General features: G+C 41.1%; 1 protein-coding gene and 1 non-coding gene across 4 annotated transcripts in view; one reads left to right on the top strand and one right to left on the bottom strand.

Annotated features, from left to right (window-relative positions):
* The window catches only part of Ark2n (arkadia (RNF111) N-terminal like PKA signaling regulator 2N), an 87,017-nt gene that overhangs the window by 48,533 nt on the left and 24,974 nt on the right, over positions 1–13,510 (bottom strand). The gene's annotated exons all lie outside the window — the stretch shown is intronic.
* On the top strand, positions 8,264–8,395 carry LOC127664255 (small nucleolar RNA SNORA17). Its single transcript, XR_007973120.1, has one exon. It is a non-coding gene; the product is annotated as a small nucleolar RNA SNORA17 (small nucleolar RNA).

The raw sequence follows: 13,510 nt of genomic DNA, 5'->3' as shown, positions 1-13,510 counted from the left end.
GCATAAGCCTAGGCTACATGTTGAGAGCCTCTCTTGAAGGCCAAATTCTGCTCTTCCCTTAGCCTATCTACTGAATGAGTCTCAGGTCAGGTGTTTTGTTTTAAGAACAATAACTACTAAAATATAGTTCAGTTACTTTGTGAATCCAGGAAATTCTCTGACTAAGTTCAGGTTTAAGGAAACATCCTATACGTTTTATACTTTATATACTATATTTAGAACCTAATGTCTTCACCACTCCCAGAAAACACACAAATCTAATTAATCATGAGCAAAACACAATCTTTAACCACTAGTTTGTAACCTTTTACATTGTTAATTTCATTAACTGATGGCTGCTATGAATGCTATGAAGCAAAGCAAACCACTCCCTTGCTCTGTACAGAAGGTAACATAATGAATGACCCATAGGTCAAAAACAAACGTTTAAATCTTTTCTTTTTTTAAAAAATTCTTTTTTTTAAAGATTTATTTATTATATGTAAGTACACTGTAGTTGTCTTCAGATACACCAGAAGAGAGCGTCAGATCTCATTACAGGTGGTTGTGAGATACCTTATAGGTGCTGGGATTTGAACGCAGGACTTCTGGAAAAGCATTCAGTGCTCTTAACCACTGAGCCATCTCTCCAGCCCAGCAAACATTAATCTTAACAGTATGCTAATAATGTATAATGCAGCATCTCCATCACTTGGGTCTACCAAATATCAGTTCATTTTATGACAAATCCAGAAAATGTCAGAAAAATTCTTTTATTGATCTAACATTTGAAGCATCATTTTTTACTGATTTAAACATGATATTCTATATACTTTTTTCCTTGCATAGCCCTGTTCTCTAATAAAATGGGCACTGTGAGTTTCCTTAACAAACTCAGAAAGACTAAAATATTTATTCCCACTAGAGTATTTACTAATTTGAGACACTCTTGTATAGCTTACTTCACAAACATATTTGTATTTTTTACAACTAATTTTTAACTAAATAAAAAAAACAGATATTTAACAGTTCTAAAAGAAATGTAAGCCAACAGAGGGATCATAGGCTAAATCAATAAATGAAAAGCATCACTAATAAAGTATGCTAACCTCATGCCGGGCGGTGGTAGTGCACGCCTGTAATCCCAGCACTCTGGGAGGCAGAGGCAGGCGGTTTTCTGAGTTCAAGGCCACTGGGCTACAGAGTGAGTTCCAGGACAGCCAGGGCTACACAGAGAAACCCTATCTCGAAAAAACCAAAAAGAAAGAAAAAAAAAAAGAGAAAGAGAACACGGACTCTTCTGCTGAGGACCACTCACACTCTAGAAGTTCTTCTTTTTTTAATTTTATCATACATTCCGGCCACAGTGCTCTCCCACTATTAACAGTTCTTTGCTTTAAAGTTGACAAAACAAAAAAACTAAAGTCAAAGTAAAGAAGGGAGCATTAGACTTTTTCAAAGTATTACACTATAACATGGGACTGAAAAATAATTTATTGCTCCCTTCCTCAGTGCTGCACTGGAACAAGGGGGCCTTGTTCCACCTAGAGACTAGCACATCACCCAGCAATGGCAGTCTCCCCACCTTCATCCCTACTGTCCACCATGGCTTATCTCCATATAGGCCTGCATCTACTCTGCTCTCATCCTGCAAGATGATGAGATGTCCTGCACAGGTAATATCAATGTTCTCATTATAGCAGCTGGTGTACATTTTGAACCTTTCAGCCTAACTTATTTGCAAAGTCCCAGCCAGTGTCAGAACTGGGAGTCTCATCTGCAACACAGAGTCTGCTGGACCTGCTCATGCAGTTGGTATTACACTTAGCAGGAGCCCTGCCCTCTGCTGCATCAGAACAAGAAAAATGAAGCAAGAAACAAGAATCAAGAGTGGGCAGATGAGGAGAGATGGAATGGTAGTTAAGAACACTTGCTGAGCTAAGTTTCTAGAACTCACACTGCGTAGCTCACAACTGCCTGTAGCTCCAGCTGTAGAGGACATAAGCTTTGCTCTGACTTCCTCAAGCACACACACACATGTTGCATACATTATCATATTCGTATTCCCTTCTCCCCTCCTCTCCCTCTCTATGAGTGTGTGTCTGCCTCTCCAAAACCCACACAAATAAAAATGAATTTTAAAAGAGGAAAAAGAAAAAAATTCAAAGACAGCTATAATGACATGAGCTTTAGTCTGATTCTGTTGCTTTTTTTAAAGATTTAATTGTTATTTAAATTGTTTATGTGCATGTGTCTGTGCCAGAGTGTATGTTTCTGCAAATGTATGTATGCAGTGTTCCTGGCCAGAAAAAGGAGTTACAGGCAGTTACAGTTGTTCAACTTGGGTGCTGGGAACCAAACCAAATTTGCAAGAACAAGTGCTCTTAACCAACACCAAGCAATCTCTCTATCCTAGCTACGGTCTTCTGACTAAACTCTTCTGCAACATGTTCAATAAAAAGCTAAAATCTAAAGAAAAAAACAATTATCGAGTTAAAATGCCCATGACTCTTGTTTTCTCAGAGAATAAGTTATGTGGATAGAACAAATGAATATGAACTACTTTTTTGTACAACATTATTTTCAATATTATATATCAATCAAACAATTAACTTGCATTTCAAAATCCTTAAACTTAAGTTTTAAATGAGATTTGTCACAGTTGCCTAAATATGTCAACAGTACTCTGGTTAAAAACCGCATGAATATTTCCAAATCAATCACAAAGAACTGGCATTAACCATAAATAGAACCAGTGAGCACATCAAGGTCTCTCCAAACAATGTGGGCATTAAGGACAAGGCTCTTCATATAAAATGACGTGGAGCAGGTGCAGTGAACAAACATTAAGTGCGGCAGCTGGGGAGAGTGCGGCTCAGTTGGTGAAGTGCCTGCGCACACATGAGGACTGAGTTTGGATTACACATTTATAGCCCAGTGTTTGAGGGGGGTTCTTAGAGTAGTTCACTGGCCAACCAGCCTAGCCAAATCCATAAGCTCTTCTAGTTTGAGTGAGAGACTGTCTCAAAATAGGTGAAGAGTGATGATCTAGGGAAAATAAGTAATATCAACCTGACTTCCATACACATGTGCACACATGCACACACCAACACAAACATGAACATATAACATGCAAAAACCTTAAATAAACAGAAAAGGTTAAACTATCTGTTTAAGAACAAGCAATTTTATTTTGTCTATACAGGGCACAGAATCTCTGGAAGGATCCTTAACAAAGTAGAAGAGAGGGGCAATGAATAGAAGATGTTATTATATGCAGTTTTGTACCTCTGGAGTTTTGCTACCATATACAATAAATATCTTTCAAAGCTCTATCATAAAATTAAGTCTTGCCAGGTGGTGGTGGCACACGCCTGTAATTCCAGCACTCTGGAAGGCAGAAGCAGGCGGATTTCTGAGTTTGAGGCCAGCCTGGTCTACAGAGTGAGTTCCAGGACAGCCAAGGCTATACAGAGAAACCCTGTCTCGAAAAAACCAAATCAAAAAAAAAAAAAAAAAAAAAGTAAGTCTTCTGAAAAAGGGCAGTGCTTTTATTTTGGACACTCTACCATTTGGGTCATTTTTCATCAATAAATTCTATAAAGCTTTCCCTCTAGAATATAATTGTCTTATAATGAAACACAGGGTTGGATCTAAAAGTAGCAGAAACCCAAGCTAAATAAATAAAGTTCTCTAAACATGATAGGAAAGATATACACAGTTTAATCATGCCAAACAATCAAATTATCAAAAAGTGGACTTTTTTCTTTTTATATTTTCTTTTTGATATTGCAATGTAATTATATCACTTTCCCCTTTCAATCCGTCCCTCCAGACCTTCCCATATATCCCCCTCCTTGCTCTCTTTCAAATTCATGGCCTCTTTTTTTCTGTTGTTATTGTGTGCATGCTTGCATGTGTGTTTGTCTATATAGTGTGACTTTTGTTTTTATGTGGGTTTTCAGGGCTAACCATTTGGAAACCAATTTGTGTCCCCTTCCCTGGAGAAGACATTTTTCCTATTCTTAATGTTCCTTAGTTGTATTCCTTTGTGTATTCTTTTTTTTTTAAAGATTTATTTATTTTTTTATATGTAAGTACACTGTAGCTGTCTTCAGACACTCTAGAAGAGGGCATCGAATCTTATTACAGATGGTTGTGAGCTGGGATTTGAACTCAGGACCTTTGGAAGAACAGTCAGTGCTCTTAACCGCTGAGTCATCTCTCCAGAGCCCTTCTTTTTTTTTTTTTTTTTTTTTTTAAGATATTTACTTTATTTATATGAGTACACTGTAGCTGTCAGATACACCAGAAGAGGGCATCAGATCCCATTACAGATAGTTGTGAGCCACCATGTGGTTACTAGGAACTGAACTCAGGACCTCTGGAAGAGCAGTCAGTGAGTGCTCTTAACCACTGAGCCATCTCTCCAGCCCTCCTTAGTGTATCCTTAGTGTACAGTAGAAGTCTCATGAGCTTTCCCCTGTCCAAAAAGTGGATTTTTGGGTAGGGAAAAAAAATCAAATAGCTAAAAGTAGAAAATTATGTTTTTTTAAATGTGAAGCCAGAGTTGGCAAGATGGTTCAGCAGATAAAGGTATCTGCTGCTAAGCCTGACGACCCAAGGTTGATACTGGGATGCACACAGTAAATAGAGTTCTTTGTCCTTTGACCTCTACACGTACACACACACATACCTAAAATAAATAGGTAATTTTAAAATGTTAGGAACAGAAGATGACTCAGCAAAGAAAGGCACTTTGCACAGTAACCTGAGTTTGAACCCTGGGAGTCAGATGCTGAAAGTAAAGAACTGACTCCCGTAAGGTATTTTCTCACTACCACACACACCACAGCAGGTGCATGCCCACCCACACACACACACACACACACACATAAATAAATGTAATTTTTTTAAAAAAAATCTTTTTTTAAGAATTATTTATTTTACATATATGAGGAGTAGTACACTGTAGCTGTCTTCAGACACACAAGAAGAGGGCATCCGATCCCATTACAGATGGTTGTGTGCCACCTTGTGGCCTCTGACCGAACTCAGGACCTCTGAAGAGCAGTCAGTGCTCCCAACCACTGAGCCATCTCTCCAGCCCAAAAATGTTCAAGAAAGCATCCAGTGGGATTTATATCATTGAAGCTTCTAGGTTAGTGTTTGTCGTGAATGCACAGTGAGTATAAATATACACCATCATTCCTGTTATAATGGCAATCTCATCCATGCTATTCTTCCTGTCAAACTAAAGGGAGCCTTTTCCTACACAGCTATTACAACCATCCCTGTCTCTTCTCCCTATGACCAGACACAAATGACTGTTCCTTGACTCTCATCAGCCCACTCATTCACTAGCATCTTCAGTCACATATCCATTCAACCTATTCATTTCTAAAATCCTTTCAGGTGTGGCAGCTCATGCCTGTAATCCCAACATATAATCAATACTCAGGAGGCTGAGGTAGTATGAATTGGAGGTCAGCCTGGGATATAAGAGAAAAAGAGGCTCACAAGATGACTCAGTGATTAAGAGTGCTTGCTGCTCTTATAAAGAGCTTGGTCACAGCACCCACATGCGATGACTTACACACCTACCTGTGTATAAACTAAAAATAAATCTTAAAAATTAACATAAATAAATAATTTTTTCTAATTACCACCTCAACTTCACATCCTCCTTTCCTGGATTTGTTTTTGTTTTGTTTTGTTTTGTTTTGAAGATAGGGTCTCTCTATGAAATCTTGGCCTGGCCTAGAACTGACTATGTAGATCAGACTTGCCTCAAACTCACAAAGATCCACCTGGATCTGCCTCCTGAATGTTAAAATTAAAGGCATCACTGTAACTGGATCCTGAATTCTTAGGATACTTCACTTTGTTGTAAGGGAATAGTATACCCAGTCATGGGACTAGTCAAGAGTGAGTTGTCTAGGGCTAGAAAGATGGTTCAGCAGTTAAAAGCACTGGCTGTTCTTTCAGAAAACCTGGTTCAATTCCCAGCACCCATATGATGGCTTGCAACTGTCTGTAGCTCCAGTTCCAGAGTATCTGGTACTCTCACACAAATATACATTCAGGCAAAATATCAATGCATATAAAAATAAATCTTAAAAAAAAAAAAGAAAAGAAAAGAAAAGAAACACTATGTCATAGGGTGGTGGTTGTTGTTGTTTAAAGTGAGTTATCTGGCAAAACATGGGACTCCAGAATTTTTGGTACCATGGTTTGGTACAGAAACCCATAGCAGTGGTAAGGAACCCATTTGCTACTCCAGAAAAACTGCACTGCCAAGGGTAGTACTGCACAGAAGCACTCATTAAATTGCTTACAAGAATGGTTCTGGACTAGCAAGGGCAGTGGTGGTGCACGCCTTTAATCCTAGCATTCAGGAGGCAGAGGCAGGCGGAGGCCAGCCTGGTCTACAGAGTGAGTTCCAGGACAGTCAGGGCTACACAGAGAAGACCTGTCACGAAAAAAAACAACCAAAAACAAAAACAAAAACAAACAAACAAACAAACAGAATGGTTCTGGACAATAAAATATTTTGTGATTACTAACTGGCTAAACAAGGAGTCTGAGATATTGTTGATACTACATGCCACATTTCAACAAATTCCTCGAGGAAACTGAGACCCAGTTATAGAAAATAAAGAAATAAGCCATGTTTACAAATCATCCCAGTTTCCTTGGTCATTTCTTTAGCTGGTTGCTTTGCAGTCTGGTTTTTAGAAACAAAATAATTATGCAAACTGGGGCTATCATATTCTCTCAATTTTGCTCTGTATTATCCTTTTAAACTTTGAATCAAGAAATGTAAGTACCGCTGGGCGGTGGTGGCACACGCCTGTAATCCCAGCACTCTGGGAGGCAGAGAGTGGCGGATTTCTGAGTTTGAGGCCAGCCTGGTCTACAGAGTGAGTTCCAGGACAGCCAGGGCTATACAGAGAAACCCTGTCTCAAAAAAAACAAATCCAAAAAATAAAAAACAAACAAAAAAAAAAAACCCAGAAAAAAAAAAAAAAGAAAATGCAAGTACCAAACAAAAGTCAGCCATCTCAGTGGGTAGAGGAACTTAAAAGAGAAAACCAATTCCTGAAGGTTGGCTGCTGACCATGTGCACTTTGAAGCACATGCACACTCACATACATACATGAATTCATATGTACATTCACAGGTAAATAAATAAATAAATAAATAAGCTAGCAGAATAACGATGATCCAATGCTTTGAGATGATACACAGCCAAACTTGCAAAACAGACAAAACTGAATCTGCGACTGAAGCCTTGAAAGCTTGAGCTGGTTAGAATGGCTCAACTGGTAAAAAGCACTTGTCAAGCAAGCCTAATGACCAGAGTTTCATCCCTGGAGCCACAAATAGAAAATAACAAACCCCCAAAAGTTGTCCTCTACCCTCCATCTAGCAATATGGAAGACACCTGAACTGAACGAATGAAAACACACACACACACACACACACACACACACACACCATTATTTTTTTTTAAACATTTACTTATTTATTATATGTTAAGTACACTGGAGCTGTCTTCAGATACCAGAAGAGGGCATCAGATCTCTTTACAGATGGTTGTAAGCCACCATGTGGGTGTGGGATTTGAACTCATGACCTTTGGAAGAGCAGTCAGTGCTCTTACCCGCTGAACCATCTCTCCAGCCCCCATTAAATTTTAAAAATTAAAAAAAAAAATCCTAAAAGTATCTCCTGTTAACTTGGTTGAGCAAATGCCACTATTTAAGTTTGTTTGTTTAAGATTGTTGTGTGCATGTGTATTCATCTGTGTGAGCTTATGTGCACAACATGCCTGCAGGGCCTCTTAAGATAGAGAGCGACCTGATGTAGGTGCTAGGAGCTGACTGCAGTAAGTGTGCTAACTACTGAATCAACATACTTCCAGCGCTGCTATGCAGTAGTTTTCATATCAACTCTGTTGCTTTCCATTCTCTTCTCATGTGGGATCAGATCAACTAAAATAGGTTGACAATACAATTGTTTTGTTAAAAAACAAATTATGGTACATTCTACTGAAGAAGCACTGGGCTAGCAAAATGACTCAAAAGGTAAGAACACTCTTGCTTCAAAGCCTGACAACATTGAGTTGTCCACAGGACCCAATCGGACTACTGACTGCCCAGAGTTGTCCTTTGACTTCCGCATTAGCCCCATGGAATGCAGGCATGTATTTGTAAACACTTGCATGCACATGCACTAGCACACATACACAGAGAGAGACACAATAAAGAACTGTAGTACTCCTGCACCTCGAGGCATTGCAGGTGTAGCTGCTATGTCACATGTTCGTCAATAGGTGGCAGAAAGGAGGGAGGCTATGTCTTCATTCTGTGTTCTGATCTATGAACATCTAAATGATTAGTAACCTAACATTCCCTGAAAAAAAACAAGCCTGAGACCAACACTGTCTGGTGTCAGAGGGTCTGAACAGGGGGAGCTAGCCAGATAGGCCTGGACTGTAAGCAAGTCTGAGGCTAGAAGAACTCAGCATGGGACCATAGGCCCCAGGCAGGAGTGCGTTCAAGATAGAGGGCCTCTCCGGTGGGCCAATAGAGGAGCAATCCTGAAACAACCACTGGTTTGTACTAGTCAACAGCAGTATGCAGGAGAGCAGGTACACCGTTGGAGCTGTGTGTTAGCAGTCCCAAGGATTTGAGCATGGAAGAGCTAGCCCTGCCACTGTCTCCCTGTGGTGGTGTGGACAAAAAAAGAGATGCCCTCCACCTTCCTGACTCACTACTTGCAACAGGCAGGAGACCTGGCCCTAGGGTCATAAAGACTGGTACCATGGGGCCCAGACAGGAAGCTAGCCTAAGATGAACATCAGTCTGGTGTCCCTCCGGTCTGGGAGGGGTGAGGGAGACCATGATCAAGATGACCCCTGCCATAAAGCACAAAGAAGGCACTGCATTCCCAAGACCACTCCTGAGAGGACCCCAAACACTTAGAGACCTCAGATACCACTAAGAAGAGCAAGTAAGTGGTGGAGAAATGGAAGAGAAAGAGAAACAAAAGGATATAGTCACAACAAAGAGAGGGAGAACTACAGACTCAAGGGTAGTAAGGAACAGCCTGATGTGAGTAGCTGGTGATGCCCCCTGGGACCATAGGCGGGGTCCTATGCTGACACTGGGAGCTATGTCTGGGTCCTGGCTCTGCAGCAGCAGAGGTCTGTACCACCAAAGGTAAGGGTGCCAGCCCAGGAGAGCAGGAAATATATTGATGAAATGACTTACTACTTGCAACAGGCAAGAGACCTGGCCCTAGGGTCATAAGAACAGGAGAGCTGGCCCTGCCCCTCATAAGCTGCAGTACTTTGGACAACAGGCCCTGCCCCTCACCTGGGCAGCACAGTAGAACTGACCCTGATGGTTAGGGTTCGGGTGAGCCAGCCCCAAGAGTGTATGTGTGGGAGAGCTCGTCCTGTCTCTTGTCTGCCATGTGGCAGCATTCCCCACCCTTGTCCCTTGTCCCCTAGGGCAGGTGGAAGAGTCTGTCCTGGGGTCATGAAGGCAGGAGAGCTAACTCTGTTCCTCAAGTGCTACAGAACTCTAGAGAGCAGCCCCTAAACCTTTACCTGGGCAGCAGGGTAGAGCTGGCCTTGAATGTGGAGATTGCAGGTGAGCCAGCCCCAAGGGTGTGATCACAGGAGAGCCAGCTCTGTCTCTTGTCTGCTGGGCAGTGGCACAGATGAGGGAGAAACACTCACTTACCCTTCCTTGTTCTTCACCATTTGTGGCAGACAGAAAAGCTGCCCCCAGAATTATAAGAGAACTGGCTATGTCCCTCACTGGGTGCAGTACTCAAGAGAGTGGGCCCTGTCCCTCACTGGGCAGCAGGGGCTGGCCCTGGTGCAGGGATTACTGGTGAGCCAACCTGGACAGCAGGAGAGCAGGAGAGATGACCCTTTCTGGTACCTCTCAGGCCCAGATCCAAGGCTTTCAACTGGTCCACCCCAACATTTACCCCATCAATGAACTGCTGTAGTGGATGAAAGGACCGGTTCTATAGATCCAAAACTACAGGATCTCCATGACACAGGGCAACAACGGGATATCTGAAAAGGAGCCCAATGAGATTCCAGTATTGATTGAGTAGCAGAACCTAGAGAACTCGTGCCAGACCAAGTCATTGCAATGAACATTTATTTGCAAGCAAAGAAGTGTAGAGAGAAGGGAATACTGTGGGAAACACTGGCATACACTACAGCTTTCACGCGATTCTTCTCTGTTGGTAGGAGGGTGCAAAGGTGGAGGGCAGTGTAAGGGGAGGGGGAGCTGAATGGGGTTAGGGTATATGATGTGAAGGTCACAAGGAACCAATAAAAAGTTTAAAAAATCTTTAAAAAAAATTTTTTTAAAAAAGAAGCAGCAGCTGGGCAGTGGTGGTGCACGCCTTTAATCCCAGCACTTGGGAGGCAGAGGTAGGCGGATTTCTGAGTTCGAGGCCAGCCTGGTCTACAGAGTAAGTTCCAGGACAGCCAGGGCTATACAGAGAAACCCTGTCTAGAAAAAACAAAACAAAACAAAAGAAAAATATAAAGTAGAAACAAATTAAGCACAATTATATTAATATGGGTAAATTTTAGAAATAATGATAAAGGAGCTGAAGAAAAAAGGTACCCAAGGTATATAAAGCTCAAAACTAGGCAAAGTGACAGGTTATGCATAGACATTTAGTTGTTTCTGTATATGAGTGAGTACACGGTAGCTGCCTTCAGACACACCAGAAAAGGGCATCAGATCCCCTTGCAAATGGTTGTGAGTCACCATGTGGTTGCTTGGAATTGAACTCAGTACCTTTGGAAGAGCAGTCAGGATTTTAACCACTGAGCCATCTATCCAGCCCCCTAAAATATCTTTTAAAGCAAGGGAACATTTACCAAAATGTCAAGGTAGCAGTTAGGTGGAAATGTGAAGGTTGAGTACAGAGCCATTTAAAAGTATTAATAGAGGCAAGTATGGTGGCTCAAGTCTATAATCCCAGCACCCAGGAAACTATGGAAGGAAAATTATGAGCTCCAGGCCATTTTAGGCTATATAAGACCACCTCAAAACAAAACAAAGAAACAAAAAAGACCAGGCTGTGATGAGGAAGTACTTGCTGCACAAACGTGAAAACCTGTGTTCAGATGCCCAATATCTATGTAAAAGCCAGGCATTGCATGTTCATTTGTATGCAACCCTAGAAGTATGGGAATAGTGGATCATGGGAGCTCACTTGGAGAGTCTTTCCCAGAAACTAAGGTGGAGAGTAAGAGGATAGCATCTGACCTTGTGTTACATACAGGCTTTCTAGCTATAGGCAAGTTTTAGGGTTAACAAATCTCTCTCTCAAAAAAAAAAAGCGTGTGTATCTGTGTATATATGTATACATGTGTGCATGTACACACACACACACACATAACTATAAAGCAAAGCAAAACTAACAAGAACCATTTCACTTCTCTGGAAATCCACCAAAAAAAGCATACAAAAGTAAGTGCTGATGCTTAAAAACTGCATTTTTGTTGACAACAGAAGTTAACATCCTTGCCTGAGGCTAACTTCAAAATCAGCAGATTCTGGAACAAGTACTGAGAATCTACAGTTAGCACTGACAAAGTAGCTTCATTTTAATATGTAGAAATAAAGCACACCTATATCCTATTACAGACAAATGATGATCTTAGCCAACAGAAGTAGCCAAGAGCTCTACTAATCTGAAGGTATGGTTATAAATGATATCAAATGTATATCAGCTGATGTGTTACCTTGTATGAGAAATATCCTTCCTCCCCCATAGGCTCATGTATTGAACCCTTAGTCCCCAATTGGTGGTGGGGTTTAGAAAATTCCTCTTAGGATGGGGAATACTGCTAACAGAAGTATGCAATGAAGGTAGGCTTTGAAGGTTTCTAGCCTCATTTCTCCCCACTCCATCCCCTACTCCCACTACCACCACCCACCCCTCTGCTTCTGTATATGAATACAGATGTGATCAACCAGTTTCCTGCTTCTGCTAACATGTCTGACTTCCCTGCCAAGATTAAATGTTACCTCCTTGGAACCATAAGCTAAAATAAAAACCCTTTCTCCCTTAAGTTGCTTTTGGTCATGGTATTTTATCATTACCAAAGAAAGGTAACTAAAACAGATGAAGACAATGAGCTCTGTTGTAAAAAATATTTTAGAAAACAATAGTGGTGGACAGATTTTGTAAAGGCCTCAGCTTTAAAATGCATTCCACGATCTACATACAGATCCACTAGGAGAATGAAGTTTTACTAGCTCCAGGTATCTGGTACATCAGTAAGCAGTATCATAAATGACAAAAGCAGCCACTAAAATAACTTAACATTTTAAGAAGGAAAAAGATATTGGCCAGAGAAACCAGCAGCCATACACCAGAGTGAAGACATTTCACAAACCTGTTATCTAAACAGAGTGTAACATCTTCAAAAGGATGAAGATCAAATTCCAAACCTGGAACAATATTTTGTCTAAGATGCCCAATTTTAAATTTTAACAAAAAGCTTAAGACTTCCAAAAGAAACAGGAAACTGTGACTCACAGAAGAAAAAAGTAGTCATTGGGAAAAATTGTCAAATGTTATCTTAGTAAAGACTTCAAAGGAGCTATTTTAAATATGTTCAAAAGCCGAAAAAGGGGGCTAGTGTACAACCTCAGTAATAAAGAGCCTACCAAATATGCACAAAGCCCTAACCTCAATTCCTTCTCTCTCTCCCACTCCCCCCCCCCCCCCCCCCCCCCGCACACACACACTTAAAATCTTTTCTTACTTTTTTTTTTTTTTTTTTTTTTTTTTGAGACAGGGTTTCTCTGTATAGCCCTGGCTGTCCTGGAACTCACTCTGTAGACCAGGCTGGCCTCGAACTCAGAAATCCACCTGCCTCTGCCTCCCAGAGTGCTGGGATTACAGGTGTGTGCCACCACCGCCCAGCTTAAAATCTTATTTTAAAAAAAGCCCAGTGGCTGTGATGGCCCATGTCTTTTGTTGTTGTTGTTGTTGTTTTGTTCTTGGTTTTTTCGAGACAGGGTTTCTCTGTATAGCCCTGGCTGTCTGTCCTGGAACTCACGCTGTAGACCAGGCTGGCCTTGAACTCAGGAATCTGCCTGCCTCTGCCTCCCAAGTGCTGGGACAGAAGGCATGTGCCACCACTGCCCAGCCTGGCCCAAGTCTTTTTAATCCCAGCACTCAGGAGGCAGAGACAGATGAGTGAGTCTCTGAGTACAAGGCTAGCCTGATCTACAGAGTGAGTTCCAGGACAGCCAGGGCTACCCAGAAAGATCCTATCTTTACAAAAAGAAAAAGAAAAAAAAGAAGAAAAAAAATAGCATTTTGAAGACAGAATGGACAAAATAATAAATACCATTATATATTTAATGGCAATCCTCAAAAAGAGGATAAAACACAAGAAATAAAATTGGGGGAAAAAAATTTCAAAACCCAGTGGTAGGTAGCATCCACTTGTAAGCCCAGTACTTGA

This window comes from Apodemus sylvaticus, chromosome 13 (assembly GCF_947179515.1).
Source record: "Apodemus sylvaticus chromosome 13, mApoSyl1.1, whole genome shotgun sequence".
NCBI classification, from domain to species: domain Eukaryota; kingdom Metazoa; phylum Chordata; class Mammalia; order Rodentia; family Muridae; genus Apodemus; species Apodemus sylvaticus.
Note: the sequence above shows the minus strand (reverse complement) of the source record. Positions and strands in the feature narration are given on the sequence as shown.